Source organism: Rhamphochromis longiceps, linkage group LG14 (genome assembly GCF_057381845.1).
Source record: "Rhamphochromis longiceps isolate RC_006_pf linkage group LG14, R_longiceps_female_GT1.1, whole genome shotgun sequence".
NCBI classification, from domain to species: domain Eukaryota; kingdom Metazoa; phylum Chordata; class Actinopteri; order Cichliformes; family Cichlidae; genus Rhamphochromis; species Rhamphochromis longiceps.
Window position 1 is genome coordinate 12,172,531 of NC_140570.1, and position 17,631 is coordinate 12,190,161.

Consider the following 17,631-nt stretch of genomic DNA (forward strand, 5'->3'; position numbering starts at 1 on the left):
AAACTCCACATCAAAACTAAACTTTGGTATTGGAAAGTTTAAGGGCCATTTCCGCAAGCGAAGAGATGAACAAGAAGCACTGGAGTCTGAGGAGGAAAGGATGTCAGTGTCCGGCAAGGATGGTGCATCAAACTGTGGTAATGTCTCTCTGGAGGCAGCTGTGGGTGCTGTGGTGGGCACAGTGGACGGCGCAGAGTTTAAATTAGTGTAAATTACTTTGATTATACTCTTGTCTTCAATGTCCCCAGTTGTGGTTAGATTCATGTATTCATTGTCAAACTCAACATCTCTATATTGAAGCCTGAAATCTTCAGTCAATCCAAACTGTCTTTGTATTTCCTCTTTTAAAATGTCCACTGAACCAGGGATTCCAGAAGGAAGCATCAACTTGGATGAATTGTCCACTCCAAGTATCACCCTCAAAGTAGCAGCCATTCTTCAAGCTGAAAAACAAGACCAGTGCATAGATTATCCATTGGGATTTTTTTTTAAGAAATACTGTCCAGCAGACAATATTTCTAAATACATACATAGATAATTCCAGGATCATGAAACACTACTCAATACAGTCTAAAGAACATGACATTTTTATTTGTATTGCACTTGTTGCCACAAATGTTTGTTTACCTAACAATGAGTGAAAGCAAATAAAACAATTACCAATGTGAATATGTCTTTTTAAGGTGACCATCCGCAAGTGTCCCACTTCATAGTCGCATAGAGGGTATGGGTCGGCCAGCTCTGTCATGGATACAACAACAACATCTGTTGTTGTTTGTAGGTGAAAAGCTCTATAGTGCTCCATGTACCATGAATTTAGCCTTTTCAGAATAAGGAGGGTCTCTTTTTTAATAATGCACAAATGTTGAATTTCACAGAAATCTGGTAGCCCACCACATGATCCGTGCACAACAATCATCCCCTTTTTGTACTGAATATTGTTTACAAAACCGCCAGTGGCTAAGTTAACAGCAGTCACGTCTGGATGTTTGTTAGAGATACTTTTCACAACATTGTCTTTAAGGACATCCAATGGCACTTCTGTCACGCGAGTAACATCTGTAGAGTTTTCATCATCAGGACAAAGCATTCTATATGCAACCATTAACTGATGTTTACGAGCTAAAGAGCCGGCTATGTTTCTGAAGCTTTTGATGTTCCGAACAGCCTGTTTGAAGAAACTATGCTTGGCCTCAAATCTCATCGTCCATAACGAGACAAGAGGACCAAAACATTTGATCATTTCTGCATAGTGCTCAATAAAGTGGTGTTTAGGCATCAGTTTTTGGTTAGGAAATAGTTGTTGGTAACGCTTTCGGTGCTCTGAGACCTTACATTCCAAATATGCAACAGATTGAAGACTGTGAACAGGAGCTACTACAAGCTCGACAATATCTTTTAAGTCTAAAATAACCAGCCAGGCTGGTTCATCAGCAGGGACATTTGGTCCAATGATAAAAGGAAGCAAGCGAATAAGACACCAGTTTTCGTGTGCGTTACCCCCAAGAGAACGTCTCTTCTTCTTACTTACAGCTTTTGATAACACAGTGGGGCGATTAGTTTTATCTCCTTCCTTGTAAGGAAAAGAACGAATACGATTGTTCAGTTGTTCGAGAGAAAAATACTTTTTTGACACGAGAAGGTCAATACACTGGGCCAACTCGACAGGAACGATTCCTTCAAAGAAATCGTGCACAATGTCGGGAGGGTAACCAGTAACAACATTAAAATACGAGAGGTTATCCGTTAAAACACACGATTTTCTTACACCTAAACAGTTCACACCTTGTTCTTGAGCAGTCTTGATATGAAGCCGATGATTTTCCTTTGTTCTTCGTTCAAATGATCCTGTCTTTACCTCACACGTATTTATATCAGAAAGCTGGGCTGTACAGAAACGACAAAAATAATTAGCTGAAAAATTCTCCACAAATCCTCCAAGCCCATGGGCCCCCAGATTATCAGCAACGACACACTGAACTGTACCCTTGATAACCGAACCAAGGAGGGGCACGAATAAACCTTGCTTCTCAAGTCTGACTAAATCACACAGCAGAGGCTCAAATACTTTTTCATAACCAAAAGATTTAATTAATTCACTTTTACACAACAGTGCCAAGTAGATTGAAGAAAGGGCAGAGTTGCAACCAGAAGGCAAGTTGCCCAGAATCCAATAAACCGCACAAAGTTTATGTTTTTTGCGAGATGTTCCTAGTGGGTTGCACACTTCAAAATCATCAATATATAGGCATAATGAAATTCTGAGCTCTTCACTTGAAAAAAAAAATTGTTCTTCTGATTCTCACCGTCCTGAAAACATGTAAGCAGTTGTGAATTTGAATTACTCCGTTTATAGTTTTCAACTAGCTTTCCAACAATATCTTCACGTTGAAGTAACTGCTCCAATAACTTTAGCAGTGGAATATATTGAAAGGTTTTTTTTTGTTTTTTCCTCTAGAACATATTCCTCTAGCTCAACAACATTAAACTTTTCATAGTAAAACTTCTTGCGCTTAAATGTTGTTTCAAGTGATCCTCCTTTTGCAATACTTCTAAGTAGTGGATTTCCAGTGTATAATGCTGTGCACAACTCATTCACTAGCGATGCACTAACCTCAATATTATGCTCCTTGAGAACGGCCAAAGTTAAGCTATTTGTTAAGGGTAAAGCAGAAGTAGTGAATAGAAAATGTAGTCCCTCGAGTAAATTGTCAATTGCTGATGTTGGTACATGTGAAAAGACCTCCAACTTTAACAAAATCAAGGCAAGGTTTTTAACTACAGCTTCCTCCAAATTTTCACTAACTACACCAGCTTCACAATCCAAGTCAGAGGGCCCTTCATCTGCAGACTCCTCAGAAAGATCATTCTTACTTGTAAATTCAGTTCTTTTCACTATTTCATTTTTGAAATCTCTTAGCGTGCATGAAGAATGTTTTCTACTCTTGTGTGTCTGGAAAGTACCATACACATTAGTTTTGAAAGAACAATTTTGATAAACACAATCTACTGTCTCCAACCTCTTGAGATGTTTATTAATATGGAGGAAGTATTCTCTGCTTGTTGATATGTGGCTTTCAGGACAAGAAGGACAAGTCAAAATAACATGTTCTACAGTGTGAGAGGGCTTAGCAACATGTGCACGACTTAGATGAGTCCTAAGACCACCCCATGTTTTGAAAGTACAAGGACAATGACTGTAAATGCACGGATATGAGCGTCACAGACCAAGAATGGAGTGTTTAAGTCTCAAGTGTTTTAGAATTTGGTACCTTTTAGATACACTTAAAGAGCAAAGCTTACAACACCACATTCATAACCTAAAAGACCAAATAAGAGAATTCAAAATGTAAAATTGCGTATTAAGGAAAAAGTAAATAATATGAAAGCATTAGGTACCTCCAACATGCACTTTTGGAGCACAGCTCAAATCTCCACAGCTCCAACCTACAGAACACATACTGCCCACATATTTACCGGAAAAATATACGCCATATATTATCACAAAGTACTAGTTAAATTATATTCTATTAAAAATAGGAAGAAATTACCTTAACTCCAACGGATGAATAGTGATTAATCCCTCTTTCCAGACACGTGACCAAAGCACGCTGTGGCGTAGATGAAGAAGGTCAATGCGTATGCGCGAAGATTTTTTTCATTCTCTGCGCATGCTCAGAAAGGATGTGGAAAGGGCTCTTTGGATTTAATTAAATGTGTTCAATAAATTGGAAATATCAATATTATTTAACATTAAAACGGTATAGAATTAATTAAATCAAATTAAAAAATATTAATTACACCCATAAGATTAACAATTTTAAGTATATTGAACATAAAACTAAGAATTAATTTTTAAAAAGCCCATGTTTCATTTCTTAGAGTGTAATATGCTCATTAATCTTTGATTGCTTCAAGGCCCTTAATTTTGAGCAGGGCAGAAATGTCACATCAACCAGGTTCAACAGCTCATATCATTTACTCCAGACTGTCTTGCCAAACACATTTAAATCAATGTCAGACCTGCTCTCTATAACGGCCTATAGTAAAGTCCAACCACTTTTTGTATATTTATACAATAACGAAACAGTGTGGATTGCCACAATATTACATTAGACCTCTATGTTATAGAGACCCTTCAGAAAACAATAAATTTGTGTTATTAACAAAATGATCAATTATTATATATGCTAAGAATATACCCAATCGTGTCACTGGCCTGTTGGCAAGTAAACTAAGTTGTTGCAAAATGTTCCTCAGACTGATTTTAGTAATACTTACACTCCCAGCCTCTTTTTTTTCTTGTCCAAACTTTTTTGATGTATCACTCACAACAACTTGAAAATGAAGTAATATTTTCCAAGACACATAAAAACGTCTCAATGTAAATTTTTTATCTTTTTATTTTATGTTCTATTGTGAATAAAATATGTGTTTTTCATATTTTACACAGCATCTCAATGTTTATGGAATTGGGGTTGTATAATATTGTTATGAATTTGATTTTAAAGTAAACTTGTGCATTGTTGATGTTGTTCTTAAGATAATGCTGTCTCTTTTTTAATCCTATTTAATCTGGGTTGAAACAATACCAGGATCAATTATACTGCAGTGAGCTGTGCTACTGTTCAGGGGACACATTAGAGATAAAAGACTGTTTGATGCTTCTTGCAGGGAGGCTGGATAAATATACCCGCTATTAATTTAGAATACAAATGTAGCCGCTATATTCCCAAAACTAAAGCCCAAGTGAGGAGATATGATGCGAAGAAATGTGTGTGCGTTTGTGTGTGTGTGTTAGTTTTTGTGTGGACATACTGCAATAACTAAGTGTAATTTAATATTAGTACTGAAACATGAACAGGAGAATGAGATTGTGTGTAAATTGAGAAGTAGGTTAAGTGTGTGAAACTGTCGACTAACAGCCAGTATCATTAATACTCTATACATGTGTCAGTGGTGCCTAGATTTTTCACATACTTTCACAAATAAAAGTATGCTGTACTCAAGTGTGTGACGGATAACAGACAACCTGGAGGCTGCAGAAACAAACAGATGAAACTGTTCATTTCTGCAGGTCAGCTTGTTTGAAAATATCCCACGTCAGTCCACTAAGTCCCTACATTTCGCACGCCACTATCCATGGATCATACCAACTAATGATATGCAGTCATATACATATATTGGCAGACACTTGGTTGTCTTTCAGCTGATATTGTAAAGATATTTCATTCATTGCAATATCAATATGCCCAATAAATTTCAGTTGAGTATTTTTCAGTGCTTTCAAGTGCTTTATTGTATAGTAAGCTAATACTCCTACAAACAACCAGACAAGCATCTTTAACCAAGCACTTGATGATTATGGGAAGGAAGACAGAAGACATATACTGGTATAACGCGCGTGTGCGTGCGTGCGTGCGTGCGTGCGTGTGTGCGTGTGTGTGTGTGTGTGTGCGTGCGCGCGTGTGTATATATATATACGGAGATCTCTCTGTGTAGCAAATTGTTGTCCAGACTGAGTTGTGCTAAAATTTTTGTCTGTCTGGTTGTACTGCCCTAATACTGCTTATTAAGAATTTAATCTGGGACAAATTTGCACAAACAAGCAGCAAAGATTTCAGCTTGAACTATTCACTGCCTTAAATTCCATCACTACTGTGTGGCCACACAATGCAGGTAAATTCAGAATACTTGCACTTCCAGGCACACTTGTTGTAATTAAGCAAAGATACTATAATAATACTATAATAATACTACACTGCTATCATAACCCATAAGATAATGTGACAACACTTTATCTGTTACTGGTCTTTATCAAATAAACAGACAAAGCAAATATTCTGGTCTTTCCAGTAAACACTTGCAGTCCATTCATCTTCCAAAAACAGGTGACAGAATCTAAGGAATTCATTGAAATGGGAATCCACAAGTGTAACACCATAACAGGGCTATTATTCACAACTGGATGAATGAGTGATTATTAGAAACTTGATGTCTGAGCATGTTTTAGTGGATAAAGACTTATGCCAGTCAAAAATTTTAATCCTGTAATCCCGTATTACACTCACCTCTTTTCTTCAACTTCACTGACTCTTAAGAAAGCAAACATCCAGTGATTTCTTAGGTTGTTGTACCAAAAGGGGTGTGTATTTTTCGCCTTAGAGTTAAAAGTGATCTTTATAGCGCCTGACAGCACAAAATGAAGAATACCTATCTGCTATTTGCTACTGTACAACTATACAGTATGTATAGTATATCATGACTAACTGCCTATTTACTGTGTTAAAATGGCCTGAAAAAGTGAAAGCCTAAATCTTAATGTGATAACTGGAGCATCTAATTTAAATGCATAAACTACCAGGTATAAAAGTCTGTTACTTAATCATCTAACTAAAACCTCCACTTTAAAAGTTAATGCACAAAACTGGCTGCCTTACACAGCACTGGAGACTTTTTTTTGCTTTCTAATTAAATTAAGTCAAAGTTTTAATCCTAGCAAAAACAGAATGTGCGCTGCATCATCCAAATGAGTGGCCGGCCAGCTTAGCCTGGTTTCTCTTTAGGCACTGTCAATGTAAGAAGATAGAACAACTTGAAGCAGCAAAAACAGAGACTACAGAGCTAATGCCGCATTTTCAAAATGAGTATTACAAATCACAACACACTAGCTCAGCAATATCAAGATCAAAATGCATTTAATTTTTAATAAGAACTCTATGTCCCTGAAAATATAAAACTCAATATGTGAGAAACATGGTAGCTCAGTTTCATTTTGAAAAGGTAGAAATACGTTTATGACAGTAGAGAGCTTGCAATTATTACCTTTTTATTTATATGCATTCATTCTCAACAAAGAATAAATAAATGAGAAACAATCTAATGCAGTAAAAACAGCTGGGCTACCAAGTAAAACAGGCTCCAGGTAAAAGAAGTGCTATGCAGAGGGCAAAAAGCTGTTAAGCGAAAGAAAATGTCTTAGCTGCTTTAAATGCAAAATCTGTTTTTCCACAAAGCGCTCAGCCAGCATGCACAAATATAATGATGGGCATGTTTTTTTAATTAGTCCTTTGAGTGCCTCCCTCTCCCTTTCAATGTCTGCACTTTGAAAAGCCATTTGTAAATGATCCATTGAACTCTGAGGATGAGAACCTTATAGGATTCTCTTCAGAGAAAACAGTGGCTCAGCCAACACTCATTTGCATACAATTTGGAAAATTAATCCAAGATAGAACCTTAAAATCACACAAAACATAACATAAAAAAGTGCTGAGGCAGAGTAGAAAAGTGTGAAAAGAAGAAGTAAAGTGTGGATGGGGAATGAGTTTTATAAATGAGTGTGAACAGATCCGATTCTGTGGCAAAAGCAATGACGCTTTTCTCTCGCTCCCTATTAGTAAAGTAAATCATGTAGGCAAAAAAATCAAAACAACAACAACAAAAGAAGTTAAGTAATCAAATAAATGTTGACAATCAAGAATTGAATTGAATGGGAAGAACACAAATCCTAGACTGAAAAGGTGTGAGTTGGTAGCTTAAGCTTATTACACCTACACTTGTTGCATAATCCATATTCTCAATGGCAACACTTTTCTGACAAGTTCTGACCAAGGTAAACACCAAAGAAAAAAAGAATATTAAGAATAAACATCCTACGACAACAAAAAGAGGTTGATAAGCAATGATTGTGGCTCATTTTTATATTCAATGCCTGATATTTTTTGTTAATTGCATAGTGAACAACATAATCTTCATTCCTCTTTATTATTAGTCAACAAGTTTAACTCTCAAACAGATATTTGCCCTGACCCTTGTTTTTCTAAAATTACCTTCAGTTAGAATTTAAAAACAAAAATCCTGGAGAAATAAAAACCACCAAAACCCAGAACTGGAAGCTTTTGCACATCAGATTCTTTTCTTTTTTTATCCAAATTTGCACCACATGTGCAATATTTTCTTAGATTGAGGCCTTAAGTCTTTCTTTAAAGTGCAAAGAGGTCCTGTAGACTTTATTAATTTAATTAATAATACATGATGTAGGATTGAAAATGTAGCAGTTTCAGTACAGTTTCTCCAGCGTTTACAGTGAGCACATCACACAGTAGGTAAAAACAATCATTACCTACTGTTCATTAGAGAAAAAGAAATCTGCTTTAATTCCAAAGTGTAGAACAATGACTTCTTACACTTGCAGATCAAAGTAAATGCCTCTGACTTGCAAGTGTTTTCATTCATAAATAATTTCTATGTCTAAGTGTTTCCGTTCTCCACCAAAAGTTTGGATAAGAAACCTTCCAGATAATGCTGGTCAATCTGGGAATATATGTAAGGCAGGTAATCCTAGATAGGTTTCACAAAGATTGTAGTGTAGTGATTGACTTTCAGAAAATGTGTAAAATTCCTCCTGATATTGCAATATTAAAATCCCATTGGGCGTAACATAAACTGCCCCTCAGGTTAATGACAATAATGACTGGTGTAATTAGATAATAAGACTCCTATTAGCCTCTTGTAATGAAGTTACACCTACATTTGCCACGCAGAAGATGTGTGATTAGAAGACAGTTAGCTAAATAAGCCTTTTTTCTATAACAGCTTGATGAAAAATATCTCCGTTGTTCTTTTTTAAATTAGTATTTTGAAGGTGATGATGTACTACTACAATAATTGATGACCAGTGATGATGTGCCTACTTACTGTTGACACTGAAATGCAACTCTGTGATTAAAATGCCAAAGAGCAGCTGAGCACTGAGCTCTTCATGGTCATTCTGAAAAGAGGCTTCACGTTCCATTTATCAGCCACAGGACATGGTTAAGAAAAGTTGCACATTGAGCACCACATCAGGCTCACTGTCACCACTCTGTGCTGGCCTTTTGCAGTAAAGCTACAGATGCTGTGTGGTATTTATACTCTGATGCTAATGACTCTTGGAGCTCCAGTTTTCCAGTTTCTTCTGCTGTTGGTCTCTGTCCTGAATAAAAAGCTCCTCTGTCTATTTCTAGTGACTCCACCCCAGTGACTTCCATCACACTAGACCCCTGCTCATTACCTGTAAACCTACTGAGAACACTTGATTTATGGCTTTTTTTTTCATAACTATTATACTTGAGTTCACTCAGCTATTACAGCTTTATTTCTTTCTGAATCTTGAGTTTAAAAACATCTTCCCTCTGACACAAAGCAAACCAGAACCCTCTTTTCGGTTTAGTCCAGTAGAGTCCATCACTGGACCTTTATTTCCAGGAGATAGCTGAATATCATTGCAGTCCTAAATATCCACATGGAGCAGCATTTGCAATAAAAGTGTAACCATACACATATTACACATTCTTATTCTGCTCTGTTGTGTGTAACAAGTGTGTGAAGTCCCTGGGCAGCCGCCACAATGATTGCTTTTTCTTCCTTGCTTAGTTCCTCACAGCCGACTGACACCGACTCTTCCTACGGAAGTGTTGCTGTTTAAATATCTATTTACTGAAACCTTTAACAGTCCACATCTCGATAAACATTATGAACTGCGTGACAGATGAGGAAGAACAAGTCAGTGTGCGTATTTAAAACTCTCAGGACGAAACACATCAAAATTCTGAGCGATGATGGGCTTCTCCACGTGAACCCTGTCATTCAATAAAATTCATTTTGGAGGTTTTACTAAACTTGAGAGGGACACTCTGACATTATATATGATACAGTTAAGCATCTACACACCTCTGAGGAATAAATTACTGAAACGCTATTGTGTTTGATGGACTCATTGGCATGATGCCTTTCTTTATCAGTCTCTACCTTCTTAAAAGCAGAATTGCAGTTCTGAATTTAATTGGTTTTAAAGGCGTAAAAGTGGACTTAAAAGTGACTTTTACTTATTGCAGGAAAATGCAGGTGTCTGTTTCAGCCAGGTGCTGTTTGGATTGCAAAATTACTATATTCTATTATTGAAATATGTTTTACTGTGAAACCTCACTCATATTTCTCCCATGTGCCCCATCAAAACATCCATAATCACTGTGCAAACTGAATCCCCCTGTATTACTACATTTGTATAGCCAGTCAGTGCAACTAAATGGTGGATAGAGGAACACATAGGGAGACTTTACCCTCTTCAGTGCTGTTAAAGAGTAAATGAGCATTGAGTACCTCTAAATGCATGTAATCCAACAGAACCCTGGAGTGGCAGCATTAGAGGGTTTAAACAGACCTTAAATGGCGACAGTAGAAAATACTGCTACACTTAATGAAACATTAATGCATACATACAGACAATGCATTTATTGCCAAAAAGGGGTCCCCTATTAATGCTCTGCACCTCTTTTTGTTCTTTATTGTTTTCCACATGTATTTATTACGCCTACAATGTGCTGTGATACTAAACTGATTTTGTATATATTAAGAGTATGGGCAGTGATGACATTTGGGTTGTTTCCCTAGAAGTAAGAAGTAAGCTGTGAGTTTCAAGTTGGTGTAGAATGTGAAAAAAATATGTTCACTATTTATCTATTCATTAAAGACTGCTCTCTACCTGACAGTATATTTTAGAGCACTTCTTCTTTCCTTCCTTTCTCTAATTACATTTGTTTTACTTCTTATTCATTTTGTTTCCTGAAGCCATTCTAACTTCTCCCTGTGTTTTCTCTTATCAAGTATAAACCACATTTGCAGTGCATCAGCATTTTCTTCTCAGAAACTCTGGTTTAACAAAAGGACAGTCGAAATCAATTTTCATTTCCACCATTTCTTGTTTTTGTTCAGTCCTTTTCTTCATCCTACCTTTCTGCTCTAGGTGATAAGGAAGGATGATTCAGCTCTTTTTCAAAAGGTTGATGAAAGAACAGCGTTTATAATTATTTAAAAAATAATAATCTGCAACTGACACTGGTAGTGAAGCTGATGAGTATCTGAAAAGTTAAATGTTGCCATTGCATCTGGCTCTTGACAGAAAAATGCAAATGCCTGTATCTGTTGCTGAATGTCTGTCAACATAAAAGAAAGAATTGAAATGTAAAGTTTTAATCTTGCAGTTTGTATTTATGTCGAAATGCTCTCATTACCAGTTGTGCAAAACCCTCTGATAGATTATCTGACACTTTTGCTGATCACATGAGGAATCGCACACAGTGCTGATTCAACATTGCATCTGATAAGCGATTATGTCTTGATGCTTTCATTGAATGAAACCTGTAGAAGTATGATAATAACCATGCTAGGTGGGAAATTGCTGAACTGGATCAAAAACTCATTAATCTACCCATGCATATCGCCTTCACAGCTGTCGCCATAGTAATGAATGGAGAGGTTTGTCTGTTATCTGACTGGATCAGACTTTTCCCCTTCACCCTGCACCACTTTTCTCTTGATGTTCATCTCCAAACAGAAATGCAGCATGAAATTATTCGGAGTGGAGTCGCTGAATTGGTCTGTTTTCCAAAATTATTGGCTGAATGGCTACAGGGGGAATGGTTGTACTCAAAGAGAGACCTAAATTTGTGTGAGGAAAAAGGGAAAAAAAGAACACTGCTTTATGTGCAGACTTAATGCATTGAAAAATTGATTTATTATGTTCCTGGAAATCTGAGGTCTGGGTTAGGAACTATTAAGTGATAAGAGTCGCAGACAAAACTGTTCTCACTTTCTTTGGCTACATACATTATAAGTAAATTCACTTTAGTAAATATTAAATACGGACTGAAATTGATATTTAGATTTTGAACCTATAGTTGATAAGCACAATGAGAATAAAAGATTATAAAATAAAGGCATAAAATCAATGAAACAGTTTTCATCTGTATCAAGATTTTTGCTCCTTTCAAGCTCACTGATCACAACCCAACGCTGTCACAGGCTGTTCACCTAACCTTGGCAGTGACTCAGAGATCCTCAGCAGATACTAAAAAACTAAAATAGAACATAAGGCCAACAGCCACAACATTAGGCAAAGGACCCGGGTGAGCATGGCCATTTTAATGGGTCTATGGCTATGCAGACTGACACCATCTAACCATAATTCACTCTGTGCTTTTTGATGCCTTTCTGTCATAACCAGCATCTGCATGACAGTGACTCTTTTGCGAGATCAGATTCTGCAGGATAGCATGTATCACTGGTTGCATCATTACAAAACAAATATTCAGAAGGACTTATAGCATGTTTACTCTTTTAAATCTCTGATGATATAACTAACTATTCTGTAGCAGTTTATGGACTGCATAGGTCTCTTCATCTAGAGGTTTATTTCTGAAGCTAGCTATCGAGTACACTCATATATGTACGCGCAATTACTTTCTCCTACTTTTTTTTATTTTTTATGGATGTGTGTGACCTTCTAGTGTCGTACAAAGAGAGCCAACATGAAAAGGCAGCAGATGGTTCACACTGTGACTTTTATCAGCATGGTTCACACACACAAACACACACCTACACACTGACATCGATGCAATGCTGCCATGGTAGTTGTGCAAGCAGGAGAAGCACTTAATTTTAAACCTAGAAGTAGCTTTTATAAAAGCTTACAGGTCCATCGTACTAATTTTTTTAAACGTGTACTGTCATTCCATGGAATGTCTATTTGCACAATATATAATGCAGGTGAAAATCCTATTGTTTGTTGACCTATAAACCTACTTTAGCATAGAGTGTATAGAAGTCCACAGCCTCGACCTCAGCTGTGACTGATAGGCTGTTAGCGGCCCACCCAACTACTGCAGAGCAGACCCTGCCCCCATTTGTGGCAAAGCACCCAGTGTATCATGTAGGACTGTGTGTGTGAGAGAGGGGGAAGCAAGTGTGGGTGTTGCTGTTTGTGTCTTCGGCCTAATTAAACTTTAATTCAGTGTAGAGTATTACTCTACAGTTCAACAGCAGAACACCAGGCGTGATTTACAACAGCTGACAACAGAGGGAAGGGAAAAGAAATAAAAAGTAACGAATGCATAATGTTAGTAGATTCATCAGCATGGGATGAAAAGCCATATAGATTTAAGAATCAGCTATGCTGTTGCTATTGCGTTGCTCTCATTTTGCCATTTATTCAGCTCATGAAGGCTGGAAAAAAAAGCCTTCAAGGGCTAAAGTGTTAGTATACATCAAAAACTCCTCAGTACTTTAAAGTGTTTGATATTTTCTCTCGTGCTGTGCACATAAAAACATGTTTAAAATCTTTTCTCAGATTTAGAAAGACTGATCATTATTCTATAATTATATATTATTATATATTATACAATCAGTCGGCTGTTTTCGTTTTCCGAAATAACCATTGATTATCTGTTTCCCTATGTTGCTGAGTGCAGCGACAAGACTTTGAAATGTTTCAGTTGCATTCAGGAGACCAGCTTTTCAAAAGTCTTACATTTAAGTAGAAAGACAGCATCTCAATATTTTTCTTAGCAATCTATAATCAATTGTAAAAAGCTTGTTAATGATCATTTACAATATTTCTGTGTCACCTTCAAAGGAAACATGTTGTTACTACCTAATTATTGAAAATCTAGCTGGTCACACTTTCTGCTTCCCGTGAACTTTGAAAGTTTCATGTTTCATGCATCATCCATCTGCATCGGCTGTCCTTGTGAACAACATGACAGCAGTGAAGGACATATTATGTATTCATGCTGAATGTTTGTGTTGCTCAAACATCAGCTAGTATGTTATCTTTATCTGAGAGTGTCTGGTGGCGGGAGCGTTCCTCTCAAATTTTGGCTTTGAAATTCTCTCTCTTAATGTGTGTGTGTGACGTTGAGGTCAAGAAGTTATCTGAGAAGCTAAGCCCAGCGCTGCTGATGAAGTAGATAAACTGCCCTTCATTGTCTCTGTCTCCTTGTGAAGTTAAACTCAAATAATCTGCAGCAATGACATATGTCGCTCTTGTTGCCAGCGTACAGAGTAGATGCACGAAGAGAGGTTGAAGACCACCTTGGAAGATTTTCTGTGAACAAAAGAAGCAGGCAGTACCAGGGCTAAGCATTTTCATCTTGGAGCCACAGCTTAACATCAACAGTCTTGAACTGGTTCAAGAGCTGGCGTTTCACACACAAAAAACCAACAAAATCCTGAGAACTTGTAGCTAACTTTGACTAACTAATTGGAACTGGTGATCAGGGTCAAGATTTAACTAGCAATAGCAACATAATACAACCAAACACAAATATTCCAAGCTCAAGTAAGCAAAACTTTATATAATTTACACAGGATAAAAAAAATCACTGAAATTTTTCAAATTTTTTGAGCATATTAGGCAGTTTTATTGATTGGTTCCCATATGTTTTATTGTTATTATTCAATACATATGAAATGAATGAGTGACTCAAGACAAGCCTTTCACCCTATACCACATTTTTGTATGAGATGATACATGAATGTTCAGCAGAAGGAAAACCTTCTTCTCTTATAAATTAAGTCATTTGCAGTTGCTTTTCAGCAATATGGTCTTGCAAGCCACCGCAACCCATTTCTGAATGTTCATCTTAGGTGTCATTCATGATGACCACTAACGTGACAGACACTGCTAAATAATAAATAAAACATAGAGAGCTTTGAGGCCGGGAAACAAGAGGGGATGGCTTTAAAATAAGCTAGGTTCTCGCTGTTCAGTTTATAGTAATGAATATTTTCAATAGCACATGCACACATCTCCTCTCTACCACTAACCTCCACCTGTAAAAGATAATTACTACTAATCTAAAACCTGAAGTGCAGACAGGTTCTGATCCTTAACAGGATTCCCCTATGGAGTATGTTACTGCACGATTAATTTACCATAGTCAATTGGAGTTTTAATGAAAGGCCATACTGCTCACTTGAGAAATACAGGACTGCTTATCAGTTCACATCTATGAGATGGATCGTGGGATCTGTAATTTGTAAGATTCCACACTTGGTCAGGTTTCACACCAATATGTTTTCTGAACATCTGAGGATTAGTATGATATGTTAAACAAATGTAAAAAGAAAAAAAAACACATTTGCTGTAGACTTGTCTTCCAAAAGTTATTTTCCCTTACAAATAAACTATATTGTTAAATTATAGTTTGAGACGAGAGTAATTTCTCATGCAATACATATAAGATTTTTATATCGCTCAAAAAATAGAATCTCAGTATAAAATCAGTTAAACTTCAGGGTTCTCAATCTTTCCTGTTAATTCACTTCATCTATGGGGCAAATACAAGTGACAACAGGTGTACTGGAGAGGCCACAGCTTCCCAAAAAGTAATGGTTAGCAGGTAGTAGGCACACACCGTTTTTCTCTCTATATATATCCATGCTGAGTGTTACTTTTTGACAGTGTTCCTGTTACTACTGTTTGAATAAGACAGTAAGTAGGTTCTCATTCAAGTTGCTCAGGTAGCCTAGCTCCTCACACAGTATAGCACATCCATCCTGTGTGGATGTGGACAAGGTACCAGGAGTTGGGTCATTACACAAAGAGAGCTGGACAGGGCCATAGCAGTAGGTCCGATATCTGCTCCTTTGTGCAAGGACAGCCAGAGACCTCCATTGTGCTACTCGTGTGCTTGTTCTGACCAAACGAGCATGGCATTGCCAGTAGTGAGACGTATGGTCACAGTACAGCATCAAGCACTCAACTGGCATTTGCCCAAGAACACGAGAATTGGCAGATCTACTATTGGCATCATGTTTTCTTCATGAATGAGAGCAAGTTAACACTGAGTACACATGAGAGGACTGTGGACATTGAACTGATCACTGAAACACTGGCAAACCGTAGACCAACTGCATGGCTAATGAAAGCAGATAAATTCTAACCTAGAACAGATCTGCTGTTTGCCAAAGAGCTTAAAAATCTATAAAGTCACTGACACACTTTCAAGGATACTAAGACAGACTAGACAACAGTTTATACCTAGTTAATGCATCCATCCATCCATCCATCCAGCTATTAAAAATTTAAATTATTCATAGCTGTGGCAGCAAAAAGAAGGAAACATGTTTTGCTTTGTGGTATTTATTCTTTTATCCTAAGGCAGATTAAAGTGATTTTTTCAGTATCTCTTGGTATATTTATCTTACTTCCTTCTTCCATACTCAATTACTGTTTCTTAAGTTCTCATTAAATGTGGAGTAATCTATTTGAAGAAAACCTATTGGTCATAGACAAATACTCATCGGAAAAGGCCTTAGCAGACAACTGCGTAACTAGAGGAAAGGTAGAAAGCAAAACTTAACTCTATCAACATTAAAAAAAACTTTTGATCATTTTTATCAGTTTAATGTGACAAGTTACCATAACCAAAGCAGCGCTGAGAAGAAACTCAGAAGGTAAGAGAACAAGAGTTTTATTTATTGATGATACTACACCAACGCTGTCAAACATATGGCTCAGGGCCCAGTATCGGCCCAACAAAGACTCCAACCCAGGCCACTGGAAAGCTGTGAAAAATATGACTCTCCTGTCTGGACAAAGACCTACCAGAACTTTTTTACCCATTCCTCACATAGTTTCGTAGAGCTACAGATTTCCATTCAAGTTGCTCCCCAAACTGCAACAGTCTCTTGCCTCCAGTTTCATGCTTAAGATGTGTCTACTCGTGAGCTAAAACATGCATTTTACATACACATAGTTTTCTCCATCTTATTTTAATAATATTCACCCGTAGTGTTCTGAATAGTCTATTGAATATCAATGCAAAACAGTATCAATGACAAAAGACACCACTGTGAGAAAATACTCTATGGAAATAACATAAGCAAGCAGAAGAATGCACTGTTGGTTCTACTTTAAATTTGAAGTGGATAATTTTGTTTTGCAAGGGGTAGATCCTGATACTGTTTAGCAAGCATATTCATGGGAATGAGAAAATACAAAGAAGAATTGGAGTGGGCGATGACATGCCATGAAAACTTAATTATGTAATTTAAAAATCTGCAAGTAGTATCCTTTTAGTTGAGTGTAGCTCTAAGTCAGGACTGGAAGCTAAACCCCTGCATTAGATACTGCAATATGTCTTCCAAACTGTGACTTAATGAGCGGATTTTAAACAGAATAAATTAGCAAGTTTTCTATTCTCTCTGGAAAAGTCTAGCCCATATCAGTAAGACTAAAGGAAAGCCTATTTAGGACATACCGTACTGAAAAAAAAATGTAGAACTTTTTAGACAGAGGCTGATTGAAGGAACTGTAAGTGTCAAAGATGCTCAAGTTACTCATAAATAATAATAAGTTCATCTCTGTGCTAAAAAGTACATTTCATATAATCTCTGGAACACAACATGTATTGTTTTATGTATTTTGGTATTGCTTCTCCCTTTCCATCTATGGATTTTTTCACACTGTATTTTTTTGTATTGAACTTGATCATGGAAATAGAGTTAATGGTCTGACAGAGATGTTTTTCTAATACTAATGCAAGACTGAGAGACACATCATGAGGTAACCTTTTGACTTTATTTGAATCAACTAAGCTAACATATAATACACATTAAAAAAAAAACAATTTTCTCCTGGAAGTAACTGCTGTGTACTACAAAGAAAAGCTCTCATACAGTTCCTGACCAAAATCCCAAGCAATGACTTGACAGGAACTCGAGCTGAATGGCAGTTTAGAGCTGAAATAGAGCACTGAGGTGTTTGGTTGATTCGCGTACCCGTTGTCCATTTCAATTACACACAGACAT

General features: G+C 36.9%; 1 long non-coding RNA gene across 1 annotated transcript in view; it reads left to right on the top strand.

The window, feature by feature from the left end:
* The window catches only part of LOC146653709 (uncharacterized), a 364,224-nt gene that overhangs the window by 106,285 nt on the left and 240,308 nt on the right, over nucleotides 1-17,631 (top strand). The window lies entirely within an intron of this gene.